This window comes from Salmo salar, chromosome ssa26, assembly GCF_905237065.1.
Source record: "Salmo salar chromosome ssa26, Ssal_v3.1, whole genome shotgun sequence".
Lineage (NCBI taxonomy): Eukaryota > Metazoa > Chordata > Actinopteri > Salmoniformes > Salmonidae > Salmo > Salmo salar.
Genome location: NC_059467.1, coordinates 15,552,109 through 15,566,493, shown reverse-complemented (window position 1 = coordinate 15,566,493; position 14,385 = coordinate 15,552,109). Strand labels below are relative to the sequence as shown.

The following is a 14,385-nucleotide window of genomic DNA, read 5'->3' as shown; positions in this document are numbered from 1 at the left end:
GGTCGTCCACCCACGGTGCGCAGAATGAAATAAATCACATTTAGATTATGGTAATCCAAACAGAACATGCAACTCCTGTAATGAAGCAGCCAATGCAATTCGTCGTAAAACACCATTCTAAACAGTTCACCTGATGAGAGCTGTTCCGTATATCTTAGAAACTTAGAAAGAGGGGGAATCTAAAGATGCAACAACTAGGATGGTTTGCTAATATGACTAGGATTGCACCTTTGACTTCTGCATGGACAAGGAAAGAAGGTTGATATGAAAACAAATACATTTGCCAAAATTAGGCTATATAGGCCTAATTACTCCTGTCTATACAGACATAAATAAAATCATTCAAAATCATTAGCTTTTTCAAAAACATTTTTTATGTGAATTGTTTCAAATCACAAGCTTATAAGACTATGCCTATTTGAGAAGCCCGCAATTTGGGCAGCGCACATGGCAATAGGCCAATTTGATAAATGAGTTGCGGCTGTCAGTGAAATCATCTAAAATATGTGTGAAGATAATGTGTCTTGAGTATAATTTAAATGTTGAGACAAGAAGGGAGAAGTGTGTTGTGAAGATATAGGCGAGATCCTTTTAACAGGTACATTTGGATTGCCACACTTGTTTCACCCTCATGTTGGTGCTAGCGAGCAGGCTAGGTAGTGCTAGGTATCAACAGCCAATCCAGTATTCTGGAAACTATAGTGAGCTTCGATTGGTCAATAGCAAGGCGATTTCTCTGAGTATTAGTATAAAGTTCAACATTCCCCAACTGTTGTCCCCCCAGTTTTATCAATGCAATATGATACAAAATGTGGCAAAGGTGTGCTTCAGGACCATGCGGACGCCTCACAGCGGTCGACTGGATTTCGGACCGTGTGGACACCACAGAGCAGGCTTGAGTAATGTTCAGTGTGTATGTGTTGCGCTCTTTCACCAAGTTGTAAAAGCCTTAACCTGCCTTAATGACTACCGACCCGTAGCACTCACGTCTGTAGCCATGAAGTGCTTTGAAAGGCTGGTTATGGCTCACATCAACACCATTATCCCAGAAACCCTAGACCCACTCCAATTTGCATATAGCCTCAACAGATCCACAGATGACGCAATCTCTATTGCACTCCACACTGCCCTTTCACACCTGGACAAAAGGAACACCTATGTGAGAATGCTATTCATTGACTACAGCTCAGCATTCAACACCATAGTGCCCTCAAAGCTTATCAACAAGCTGAGGACCCTGGGACTAAACACCTCCCTCTGCCACTGGATTCTGGACTTCCTGACGGGCCGCCCCCAGGTTAGGTAACAACACATCCGCTACGCTGATCCTTAACACGGGGGCCACTCAGGGGTGCGTGCTCAGTCCCCTCTTGTACTCCCTGTTCACTCATGACAGCACGGCCAGGCACAACTCCAACACCATCATTAAGTTTGCCGATGACACAACAGTGGTATGCCTGATCACCGACAACAACGAGACAGCATATAGGCAGGTCAGAGACCTCCTGGCCGTGTGGTGCCAGGACAACAACCTCTCCTTCAACGTGATCAAGACTAAGGAGATGATTGTGGACTACAGGAAAAGGCGGACCGGGCACACCCCCATTCTCATCAACGGGGTTGCAGTGGAGCAGGTTGAGAGCTTCAAGTTCCTTGGTGTCCACATCACCAACAAACTAGCATGGTCAAAGCACACCAACACAGTCGTGAAGAGGGCATGACAAAACCTATTCCCCCTCAGGAGACTGAAAAGATTTGGCATTGGTCCTCAGATCCTCAAAAGGTTATACAGCTGCACCATCGAGAGCATCCTGACTGGTTGCATCACTGCCTGGTATGGCAACTGCTCGGCCTCCGACCGCAAGGCACTACAGAGGGTAGTGCGTACGGCCCAGTATATCACTGGGGCCAAGCTTCCTGCCATCCAGGACCTCTATACCAGGCGTTGTGTCAGAGGAAGGCCCTAAAAATTGCCAAAGACTCCAGCCACCCTAGTCATAGACTGTTCTCTCGGCTACCGCACAGCAAGCGGTACCAGAGCGCCAAGTCTAGGTCCAAGAGGCCCCCCCCCAGAACAACAGCAAAGGACCTTGTGAAGATGCTGGAGGAAACAGGTACAAAAGTATCTATATCCACAGTAAAACGAGTCCTATATCAACATAACATGAAAAGCCGCTCAGCAAGGAAGAAGCCACTGCTCCAAAACCTCCATAATAAAAACAGACTACGGTTTGCAACTGCACATGGGGACAAAGAAAAAGTACATTTTGGAGAAATGTCCCCTGTTCTGATGAAACAAAAATAGAACTGTTTGGCCATAATGACCATAGTTATGTTTGGAGGAAAAAGGGGGAGGCTTGCAAGCCGAAGAACACCATCGCAACCGTGAAGCACGGGGGTGGTGGCATCATGTTGTGGGGGTGCTTTGCTGCAGGAGGGACTGGTACACTTCACAAAATAGATAGCATCATGAGGGAGGAAAATTATGTGGATATATTGAAGCAACATCTCAAGACATCAGTCAGGAAGTTAAAGCTTGGTAGCAAATGGGTCTTCCAAATGGACAATGACCCCAAGCATACTTGGAGAGTTGTGGCAAAATGGCTTAAGGACAACAAAGTCAAGGTATTGGAGTGGCCATCACAAAGTCCTGACCTCAATCATATAGAACATTTGTGGGCAGAACTGAAAAAGCATGTGCGAGCAAGGAGGCCTACAAACCTGTCTCAGTTACACCAGCTCTGTCAGGAGGAATGGGACACAATTCACCCAACTTATTGTGGGAAGCTTGTGGAAGGCTACCCAAAACGTTTGACCCAAGTTAAACAATTTCAAGGCAATGCTACCAAATACTAATTGTAGTGTATGTAAACTTCTGACCCACTGGGAATGTGATGAAAGAAATAAAAGCTGAAATAAATCACTCTCTACTATTATTCTGACATTTCACATTCTTAAAATAAGGTGGTGATCCTAACTGACCTAAGACAGGGAATTTGTACTAGGATTAAATGTCAGGAATTGTGAAAAACTGAGTTGAAATGTATTTGGCTAAGGTGTATGTAAACTTCCGACTTCAACTGTATGTTGACACTAATATGATGTACAATATTCCATTATGTTTCTATATGATAACAATAGCATAATATATTTAATATTAGAGGTCGACCGATTATGCTTTTTCAACGCCGATACCGATTATTGGAGGATCGAATAAAAGTCGATACCGATTAATTGGCCGATTAAATTTTTATTTTATTTTATTTGTAATAATGACAATTACAACAATACTGAATGAACACTTATTTTAACTTAATATAATACATCAATAAAATCTATTTAGCCTCAAATAAATAATGAAACATGTTCAATTTGGTTTAAATAATGCAAAAACAAAGTGTTGGAGAAGAAAGTAAAAGTGCAATATGTGCCATGTAAAAAAGCTAACGTTTAAGTTCCTTGCTTAGAACATGAGACCATATGAAAGCTGGTGGTTCCTTTTAACATGAGTCTTCAATATTCCCAGGTAAGAAGTTTTAGGTTGTTGTTATTATAGGAATTATAGGACTATTTCTCTCTATACGATTTGTATTTCATATACCTTTAACTATTGGATGTTCTTATAGGCACTTTAGTATTGCCAGTGTAACAGTATAGCTTCCGTCCCACTCCTTGCTCCTACCTGGGCTCGAACCAGGAACACATCGACAACAGCCACCCTCGAAGCAGCGTTACCCATGCAGAGCAAGGGATACAACTACTCCAAGTCTCAGAGCGAGTGACGTTTGAAACGCAATTAGCGCGCACCCGGCTAATTAGCTAGCCATTTCACATCGGTTACACCAGCCTAATCTTGGGAGTTGACAGGCTTGAAGTCATAAACAGCGCAATGCATTGCGAAGGGCTGGTGGCAAACGCACGAAAGTGCTGTTTCAATGAACGCTTACGAGCCTGCTGCTGCCTACCATCGCTCAGTCAGACTGCTCTATCAAATCATAGACTTAATTATAATACAATAACACACAGAAATACGAGCCTTAGGTCATTAATATGGTCGAATCCAGAAACTATCATCTCGAAAACAAAACGTTTTTCCTGTCAGTGAAATACGGAACCGTTCCGTATTTTATCTAACGGGTGGCATCCCTAAGTCTAAATATTCCTGTTACATTGCACAACCTTCAATGTTATGTCATAATTATGTAAAATTCAGGCAAATTAGTTCGCAACGAGCCAGGCGGCCCAAACTGTTGCATATACCCTGACTCTGCGTGCAATGAATGCAAAATGACACAATTTCACCTGGTTAATATTGCCTGCTAACCTGGATTTCTTTTAGCTAAATATGCAGGTTTAAAAATATATACTTCTGTGTATTGATTTTAAGAAAGGCATTGATGTTTATGGTTAGGTACAGTCATGCAACGATTGTGCTTTTTTCGCAAATGCACTTTTGTTAAATCATCCCCCGTTTGGCGAAGTCGGCTGTCTTTGTTAGGAAGAAATAGTCTTCACAGTTCGCAACGAGCCAGGCGGCCCAAACTGCTGCATATACCCTGACTCTGTTTGCAAGAGAAGTGACACATTTTCCCTAGTTAAAAGAAATTCATGTTAGCAGGCAATATTAACTAAATATGCAGGTTTAAAAATATATACTTGTATTGATTTTAAGAAAGGCATTGATGTTTATGGTTGGAGCAACGTGTACCTAAGCTATTATATGCAACGCAGGACAGGCTAGATAAACTAGTAATATCATCAACCATGTGTAGTTAACTAGTGATTATGATTGATTGATTGTTTTTTATAAGATAAGTTTAATGCTAGCTAGCAACTTACCTTGGCTTCTTACTGCATTCGCGTAACAGGCAGGCTCCTCGTGGAGTGCAATGTAAAGCAGGTGGTTAGAGCGTTGGACTAGTTAACCGTAAGGTTGCAAGATTGAATCCCCGAGCTGACAAGGTAAAAATCGGTCGTTCTGCCCCTGAACAAGGCAGTTAACCCACCGTTCCTAGGCCGTCATTGAAAGTAAGAATGTGTTCTTAACTGACTTGCCTAGTTAAATAAAGGTCGAAAAAATTTAAACATTTTTTAAAAATCGGCCAAATCGGCCTCCAAAAATACCGATTTCCGATAGTTATGAAAACGTGAAATCGGCCCTAATTAATCGGCAATTCCGATTAATCGGTCGACCTCTATTTAATATGCAATATACTATTTTTTAACAGTTTCACTCATTAATTTTAATTAACTTAATCATTATGACACACCCCTCACCACTGTCATTGGTTACACTAATTGCGGTGTGTGTCTACATAACCTGGTTCAAGTATCCTGAGGAAGGCACAGTGATGCTAAAACGTTGGTAAATACCCATTAAATTGCTGGGAGATTATACTTGGAGTGTGCGACTTTCTTTATTTTAATAGTTTATAGTTTATTCGCCGTTAGCCAGCACCTCCACACAAGCTATTATTCTGGGTGGGCACCAGCTCATGTTTTTAATCTACTTATGATAAGATAAAATGTTAATGTTTCTGTCTCCACATGATATTGTAAATATATCCAATGCAAAAAACATCTACATTTAAATGCTATTAATATTAATTTGCATATATTTCCATATATTCCCATTAATTCCCATATATTCCCGTTAATTTTCACGGAACGGTTCCACCTCTGAATATTCCCTGAAATGTGACAGGTGCACCTTGTGCTGAGGACAATAAAAGGCCACTATAAAATGTGCAGTATTTCTGTCTGTAATAAAGCCCTTTTGTGGGGAAAAACTCATTCTGATTCCCTGGGCCTAGCTACCCAGTGAATGGGCCTATGACCTCCCAGGGCCACCCATGGCTGCGCCCCTGCCCAGTCATGTGAAATCCATAGATAAAGCCTAATTTATTTATTTCAATTACTGATTTCCTTAAATGAACTGTAACTCAGCAAAATTATTGAAATTGTTGCATTTATATTTTTGTTCAGTATATATCATTGTAATGGCTGGAATGGAATACATGTGGTTTTCATATGTTTGATACCGTTCCACTTATTCCATTCCAGCCATTAAAATGAGCGTGTCCTCCCATAACTCCTCCCACCAGCTCCAATAAAAATATTTATATTCGGGATGGGAAAATGCTTTCAGATTAAACTTAAAACAACTAAAACCAAATATAAAAAAAATGTGAAAATATAAAGGGCATATATATTTTTAAATAAGATCCTCTTTGAGAAGTAACAATCACCAAAATAAAAGCTGGACAGAATCCAAAATGTTATGCAATTGTGCATTCAGGAGTGTTTTTGTCATGGCATGGGGCCCCCAATGATTTTGTTATAATGTTTGAGTCACTCAGATAGCATAAGCCATGGCCAAATATGTAGAATTTCTGGAAATGTGCTTTAAAAATGCTAAAATAATTCTCAGCCTCATGGCAAAACGTGTAGAATTTCAGAAAATGTGATTTAAAACAGATACATTTTGTCACTGCGGCCTACATGAGGGCCTCTAAAATTTCCGATCAGTGACCACACCATTGGCCACGCCCCGCAACACCCTCCACCTAAGCCCCATTATTATCCAGAAAAAACCCTGCACACACAAACACACACTACCTAGAGTCAGTCAGCACTCAATTTCCATGTCTATCCTCCCTTCTGTCTCCTTGTCTGTACTGGTTATCCTTCATCTAGTTCACTGGAGGATTCCAACCACAGGTATGTCCATTAGAGGCAATGATAAACATATTTTTCAAAATTATCATCATACACTACATGACCGAAAGTATGTGGACACCTGCTTGTCGAACATCTCACTCCAAAATCATGGGCATTAATATGGAGTTGGTCCCCCCTTTCCTGCTATAACAGCCTCCACTCTTCTGGGAAGGCTTTCCACTAGACATTGCTGCGGGAACTTTCTTCCATTCAGTCACAAGAGCATTAGTGAGGTCGGGCACTGATGTTGGGCGATTAGGCCTGGCTCGCAATCAGCGTTCCAATTCATCCCAAAGGTGTTCGATGGGGTAAGGTCAGGGCTGTGCAGGCCAGTAAAGTTGTTCCACACCGTTCTCGATAAACCATTTCTGTATCGACCTCGCTTTGTACACGGGGGTATTGTCATGCTGAAACAGTAAAGGGCCTTCCCCAAACTGTTGCCACAAAGTTGGAAGCACAGAACCATCTACAATGTCACTGTATGCTGTAGCATTAAGATTTCCCTTCACTGGAACTAAGGGGCCTAGTCTGAATCATGAAAAACAGTCCCAGACCATTATAATGTACCACCTCCACCAAACTTTACATTTGGCACTATGCATTGGGGAAGGTAACGTTCTCCTGGCATCCGCCAAACCCAGATTCGTCTGTCGGACTGCCAGATGGTGAAGCGTGATTCATCACTGCAGAGAACGCATTTCCACTGCTCCAGAGTCCAATGGCGGCGAGCTTTACACCTTTCCAGCTGACGCTTGACATTGCACATGTTGATCTTAGGCTTGTGTGCAGCTGCTCAGCCATGGAAACCCATTTGATGAAGGTCCATACTAACATTTCTTGTGCGGATGTTGCGTCCAGAGGCAGTTTGGAACTCTGTAGTGAGTGTTGAAACAAAGGACAGACGATTTTAACGCGCTACATGCTTCAGCGGTTCTGTTCTGTGAGCTTGTGTGGCCTACCACTTCACAGCTGAGCCATTTTTGCTCTTAGATGTTGCCACTTAACAATAACAGCACTTATAGTTGACCGGGGAAGCTCTAGCAGGACAGAAATTTGACGAACTGACTTGTTGGAAAGGTGGCATCCTATGATGGTGCCACGTTGAAAGTCACAGAGCTCTTCAGTAAGGCCATTCTACTGCCAATGTTTGTCTATGGAGATTGCATGGATGTGTGCTCGATTTTATACAATTTGAAGGGGTGTCCACATACTTTTGTATATATAGTGTACTCTCAGTACAATTTCCAACCGGTCTATTAGACAGTCACTCAGAAATAGCCTAGAGCTATATTAATATATTACAGTATATCGATTTATTTCTCATTATGACTTCAAGAAAATGAGAAAATAAATCTACAAGGCATTCTCAGGGGTGAGAGTAAAGCGTATGCTGTCTGTTTGGTACACAAGGTCAGGTTAGGTACAAAGAAAGTGAAATGCTCTGATACTACAGTAAACCTCCTCTTTATTGGTTGTCCTCTACAGCCCTTACCTGTCAATCATACCCTTGACTCCCATTAAGTTCTCCTAGACCTTAAAACCCCTCTGACACCACCCCCCTTACCTACTCCACCACCACCTCTCCAAACAAGCACTATCATCCTTCAATGTCACCTCATCGATTGATCTGGCTCTAAAGCCTGTGCTGTGAGTTGGCGTGGTCAGATACAAAGCCACACAGGGCAATCCATCACCCAGCTCCAAACGCTTAGTGTGACAGTCTGGGGGGGAGCACTGCCTGCCAACCTGGAGCACTGCCTGCCTGGCTGCCAACACCCATGACCCCCAGCGGCCCGGCGGGATGAGACAGAGGGGGCATCATGGACCTGTCCGTGTCAGCCCAGCTCCAGGCTCTGTTATTGACACCCCCGGCCCGGTGCTTTCAGCACAGCAACGCTGCCACAATTAGCGCCGATGGCTGACAACTTGCCGATAAGGTTGAACAGCAGCCCCCTTCTACTCACCACCAGCCTCCCGCCCCGGTGTGTCTCCATTGTTCAGGTCTGTGGAGTGGATCCCCGCAAGAGGAGGACAGACAGCCTCCACTGAAGTCCCTTACAGAGCACTACTTACTGCTAACACACACAAGGCAGACTGCAGTAGAATACCTGACAGCACACAGACAGGACATGAGGTGGGAGTCAACTGAAACAGCATGTTACAAGTAGTAGCAGTAGTAGTGTACGATAGTTGTAATGTACCTTCTGAGGCTGGAAGGTAGGCAGCATGACGGTGGTGGCACCCACCCAGAGAGGTCAGAGCAGCTTGTTGACGATGCCATGGACGTGGTGCAGGGGCAAGGTGTGAAGGATGACATCATCTCTGGACCAGCCCCACTCTGACACCAGAACCTGAACCTGGGAGAGAGGGAGACAGGCCATGAGAGATCCACTGAGCTATTTGGTCATACAATGTGTTCCTACCAATTCTTTGGACATTTCCTTTCTATATAATGATGGGTAGCTCACTCAAAAGCGTTCATGGTGGTCCTGCCTGAAGGTTTCGTTCTGCCACTCCTTATCAAACATACTTAATGTAACCACCGTGCAAGAAGAGAGTAAACCCCTGTCTTTAGTGAGCAGGGCCAGACAGCTGGAAAGAGCAGAGGGAATGGATAGTGTCCCCAAGCCCTCAACCTTCCAGGAACCATCTCTTCCGTGTTCCCTCACCGAGCTCCCTCCCTGGGCTTGTCGTTTCCAAATTAATCTCCTTAATTGAGGGTGATCTCATTTTCCACTCTATTGGACATGCAGGTCAATTGTGGTTGAAAATGTACCGCCCCCCCCAAAAAAAATCCTCCATAGCCTGAAGTGCCCCATGTAATGAAATAATTTGGGTGATTATTCAGAAAGCTCACGCGGAAGAAAAGCAAAACGACACTCTGTCTGTCGTATGTGTAACCCCCGCCAACAAACCCTTACATACTACCACTGGGCTACAGAAAACTGTCTCAACAGAACCTCTATTAATACCTCAAGAGAAAAACACTTCTGAAGTTCACAGTACCGACAGCAGGAAATCAAAAAATAACTATGTTTCCATCCAATTGGCGACAGGTTTTCATGCGAGTATTATAAAATCCTTATAAAAAACAATGAGTTGTGTTTCCATCTAATTGACTTGTTGCAGATAAAAGGCTGTGCGTGAGGACGGAGTGCATATAAAAATATTTTTTGCAGTTAAACTCCCATGTACCAAATAAAAAATTAAGTTAAATGGGTTTCCATCGCATTTTCAACTCTACTGACGTTCGTCTCAAAAATATTTTCCTTCACGATGAGATTATTATGGAAAAAAGAGCGAGATTTATTTGGATTTGTCAAACGGCAGCCAAGCATCGATGATCATGTCACCAGAATAAGATCCTCGATATTTATTGGAAAGCAGCATCAAGACTTTCACCACCCTGTGAAGTTCAGCATCATTTATTTCATCTGTAGCCTAATAAACTGCATGCTTTCCCAACGAGTTGTAGTGGGATGACCACACAACATGTCATCACGTGACTCCAAGTTTACTTTGATATGATGATTATTTATATCAGTATTTGCTTATAAAAGCGTTTCCACCTACATTTCTTGCATAATTTATTTTCGGTAAAGGTGTCGTAAAATGAATTATGCAAGAAATGTAAAATTATAGTTTCCATCAGGACTGTCATGACATTTTATTATCCGATATGTACTTTACTCTAAAAAGGTTGGCTGGAAACCTGGTTAGTATCAGTAATGAAAAAAAGCTGAAGTTTAGCTTTCAAAATTCAGTCCAACCTTCAGACTGATCAAATATTCAACATGCCTCAGTACATCATTATGATAAATAGCAGTGTACAGAATAACACCAGTATTCATCTTATGCTCACAATTCATGCATATAACAACTGAATAATCCATTTACCATGGCCTGGATGTTGCTGTGAGTATGGAGAAGCCCTTTGGGCCTGTCTGTGGTGCCGCTGGTGTAAATGATCATGGCAGGACGCTGGGCCCAGTCTGTGATGCCAGGCTCAGGCTGGGTCTCTGGGGCTTCCAGCAGACAGCTGAGGCTGGAGTTGGTGGGCAGCTGGACGCCCACTGGGCTACCGTGTACAAGGCATTGTTGGCACACAGGAAGGAGATGCACTTTCCCTGCAGGTCCCCAGAGGGACAGTCCAGAACTGCCTTGATATGCCCAGCCAGGCCCCTACTACTGCCATACAACACCCTGTAGCTGTGGCTCCCACTGTCGTCCACAATGGCCAGCTTGTCCCCGTACACTCGGGCTCTGGAAAACACAGGGGCACTGTCCCATGCTGCAGCCTGCCTTGCTCTTGTGGAGGTGTAGGCTCTCCTCAAGACCTGTCCCAGCAGCCATTTCCCCGGCCCAGAAGCCATTTCCCTGGCCCAGCAGCCAATCCCCTGGCCCAGCAGCTATTTCCCTGGCCCAGCAGCCATTTCCCTGGCCCAGCAGCCATTTCCCTGGCCCTGCCTCACACTGTAACCAGCCAGCAGTCAAAGCAGAGAGCCAGAGGGACCAAGTGACATACTGCCCCTGACAACATGATGGGAGACTATGCTGCTCAAAGCTACCAATGTTATCCTCATAAAAAGTCCATCCTCATGATGTCAAGCCACACAATGGTCACATTGGAGTACCTGTTAATTTTGAGAGATTCATAATTAACATAGGCTAAGTTAAATTGTTATAAGAATAGTGATAAGACTGTATTTCTGACAGGCTTGCAGTTAGCCTTTATCTGCAGTGACACCTCTATGAATACTGTGCAGGCTAGACTGCTGGCAAATATTTTGCTATGCCACACTGTTTATTTTGAAAGGACAAATCATTCAGGGACAGGCAGTGGCACAGAATATAATCAGTTTGTGGTGTGAGCGCAGTGTTGGTTTTTGCTTCAAGTCACTTTGGTATAGTCAAGCTTTTACAGATGCAGTGAAGTAGCTCTGTAACTTCAGCAAACAGTCTGTCACCTGACTTGATCTTTGGACTTGAGGGTTTTGGTGCAGCAAACTGGCTAACTAACGTAACACCAATCAATGAATATGCTCATAAATAGCAGCTAGCTAGTTCATGCTGGTGAAGACTGATTTTAGCGAGAAACGCCGACTGTGGTTTACATTCTAACATGCGATGTTAGTATGCTTAAACGATATCCGTTTTCTCAAAGAGCGCAATGTTTGCTAACCTGGTAATTCAAACCTACTGCTAATGTAAATATTCACCTTACCCAAACACCGGTCATTCTTGTGACGGTGCGTCAGAATAAAATTACCGAATGGAAACTGGAGCTAGAGTTTAGGGTTCTGGTTGTGAAACACGGAACAAAGCAATCTGAGACTGAAAATCCAGGTGAGTGAGTTTTGTTAAATTGGAAGGATATATAAACAATAGTACAAACAAGTAATTTTCATACTGCAATGCTTGACTACTTTAAAACACAGATGTATCTGTGCTTTATTATGATGTTAGGCTATACTTTCCAGGAAAAGATGTGGAGGAGGAGGAGATGCTACAAAAGAGTCAATAACCTCTTGCTAGATTGTTGTACATTTAATTGATTTATGTTTATGCAATATGATAATTCTATTATTATGTTATTATTACTATTTTCCTGGATCAAGAGTGGTGAGGAATCAAGTGGTAGAAGACTTCACAGACCTCTTAATATAACCTCTATGACTGCGAGTAACCCATTCATTAATGTAAACTATGTCAAATCTCAATGTGTGGAGTTTGCAAACTTGAATCTCTTTCCACCTCCTCTTGCCTCAACCTGGTGGCATCTGTTGTTGAGAATCTCACTAAGACTTCTGTTGTGAACACGTGTCAATTCAAACTGAGACATGGGGCATGAGGGAGATGGAAGAGAGAGGAGAGAAAGTGGGATATGCACCACACAGAGTTGTTTTGGCATTAGATCACTCTATGCCACTTCTCCAGCGTGCCAACTAGCTTGGCATCATCTCACAGAGCTGGGCACATTCAGCCACCAGCTGGCAGTCGCGGGCCTCAGATAAGAATTGTTCAGAGATGGCACTCATTCAAAAAGTTTTCACTTCCCTGAACCCCTACATTACAAACGAGGATGGCATGTTCCTATGAAACTGGAGGCTTTGTCTCAGAAAAACTCCCCTCCAGTTTCAGAAGTAGTATCGTCAAAGGGAGAGCCATTCCATTCGCAGAGGAAACGTCAGTCGAGAAGATGCCACCAGCAGCTATATCATCTTCATAGAGCATCCCTTTATCAGAATATTGGCTCAGTAATTATTCATACAGATGACACCGCTATACTGATACTACCTAAACTGTCGAATGTGGATACATATTTTTGTTTTCTACGTTTGTACTTTGGTCACAAATACCATGTTTGTTTGGATTAAAACGGCTTATTTGCGGCTGTCGAGGTCAGCCATGTTGCTGACACATAGCATAAGGCAGATCTGGAATTCCAGCCACTCAGCACTAGATATGGAGCTGCTCTGGAGAGACGCACTGGGATGGATACAATGGGGGGCATGGTGACCTGGCGAACAGACGCTTGGCACTCCGCTCTCCTCTCAGGATGCCAGCCAGCGCCTGCCATTTTGACGGAGCTCCGGAGCGGGCGTGCAACTTGGCCGGCAGCGGGCGACAACTCCCCTTTCGGTTGGCACAGGACAAACATATAAGACTTCAGACAGGAGAGAGCGCATGAGAGCGAGAGAGGACCCCCCCCTCATATCTGAGGGAAGGAGAGGAGCGAGCTGGGAGAAGAAACCTTCGGGAGTGCCAGAACATGTGTCAGGTTGGCACCATGTGAGAATGATCTTGGCAAGCGCCTCTACTCTCCCCCTCTTGCCCCACTTGGAACACATGGTACGTCGGCAGTGGCATCTGGCCGCGTTGACTCTCAGCAGCTGCGCTTTGTCTTCGCCAGTTGGGACGCTTGGCACTGCCACTTCATCAACTACCTGTGGATCCTCCCGGCCGTGGAGGGGGTGATGAATTATTCCGTGCTGCAGCTGCAAACTTGACTTCCATCCAAGAGATGCAGCACTGTAAACATATGACTATCTCACGCCACCCACATACTAACCACCACGGCCGGGACCACTGCGTTTGGGCTGTACCCAAGCGTACTGGGATATGTTTCCTTGGGCAATGGTTTATTCTAGGCGAAAGACGGAGATACTGCTTTTTTTCTTGTTGGGAGAAGTTGTTGATGCTTTCAAAAGCCAGCTGAGGATTTTGCTGTACAAAGCGAACAAAATGCATTCAATCTTTTGCTATGGAATGATTACGAGTGAATGGATGACCTTTCCACTCTCTTTTGAGTCTTCAAAATGATCGATGCGGAGGCACCGAGGTCATTTGTTAGAAAAGCTCTTAGAAATATTTTCAACTCAGAAAGGAAATAAATAACAGAACAAGAGACACTCTCTTTGGTTAACACAGTGTTTATCTTCCTGCAGAGCTGTCTGGAGAGGAATTGTATCACATTCTTTGCTATGACTGGATAGCTGTGCTCCATACACTCTTTGGAACTTGACTGGGACCTCACTGATGCCTAATGCTCCCCATCTGTGCAAAAACATGTTTGGTTTATGCTGAACCGTTAATTAAAATGTCTACTATGAAAGGCCCACATGCTAGCTTTCTGGGGCAATTCCCTGAGCTTTACTACTGTAC

The 14,385-nt window shown here is 43.7% G+C and overlaps 1 pseudogene; it reads right to left on the bottom strand.

The window, feature by feature from the left end:
* The window catches only part of LOC106587161 (malonate--CoA ligase ACSF3, mitochondrial-like), a 55,789-nt pseudogene extending 43,825 nt beyond the window's left edge, over nucleotides 1-11,964 (bottom strand).
* Between the last annotated feature and the right edge of the window lie 2,421 nt (nucleotides 11,965-14,385).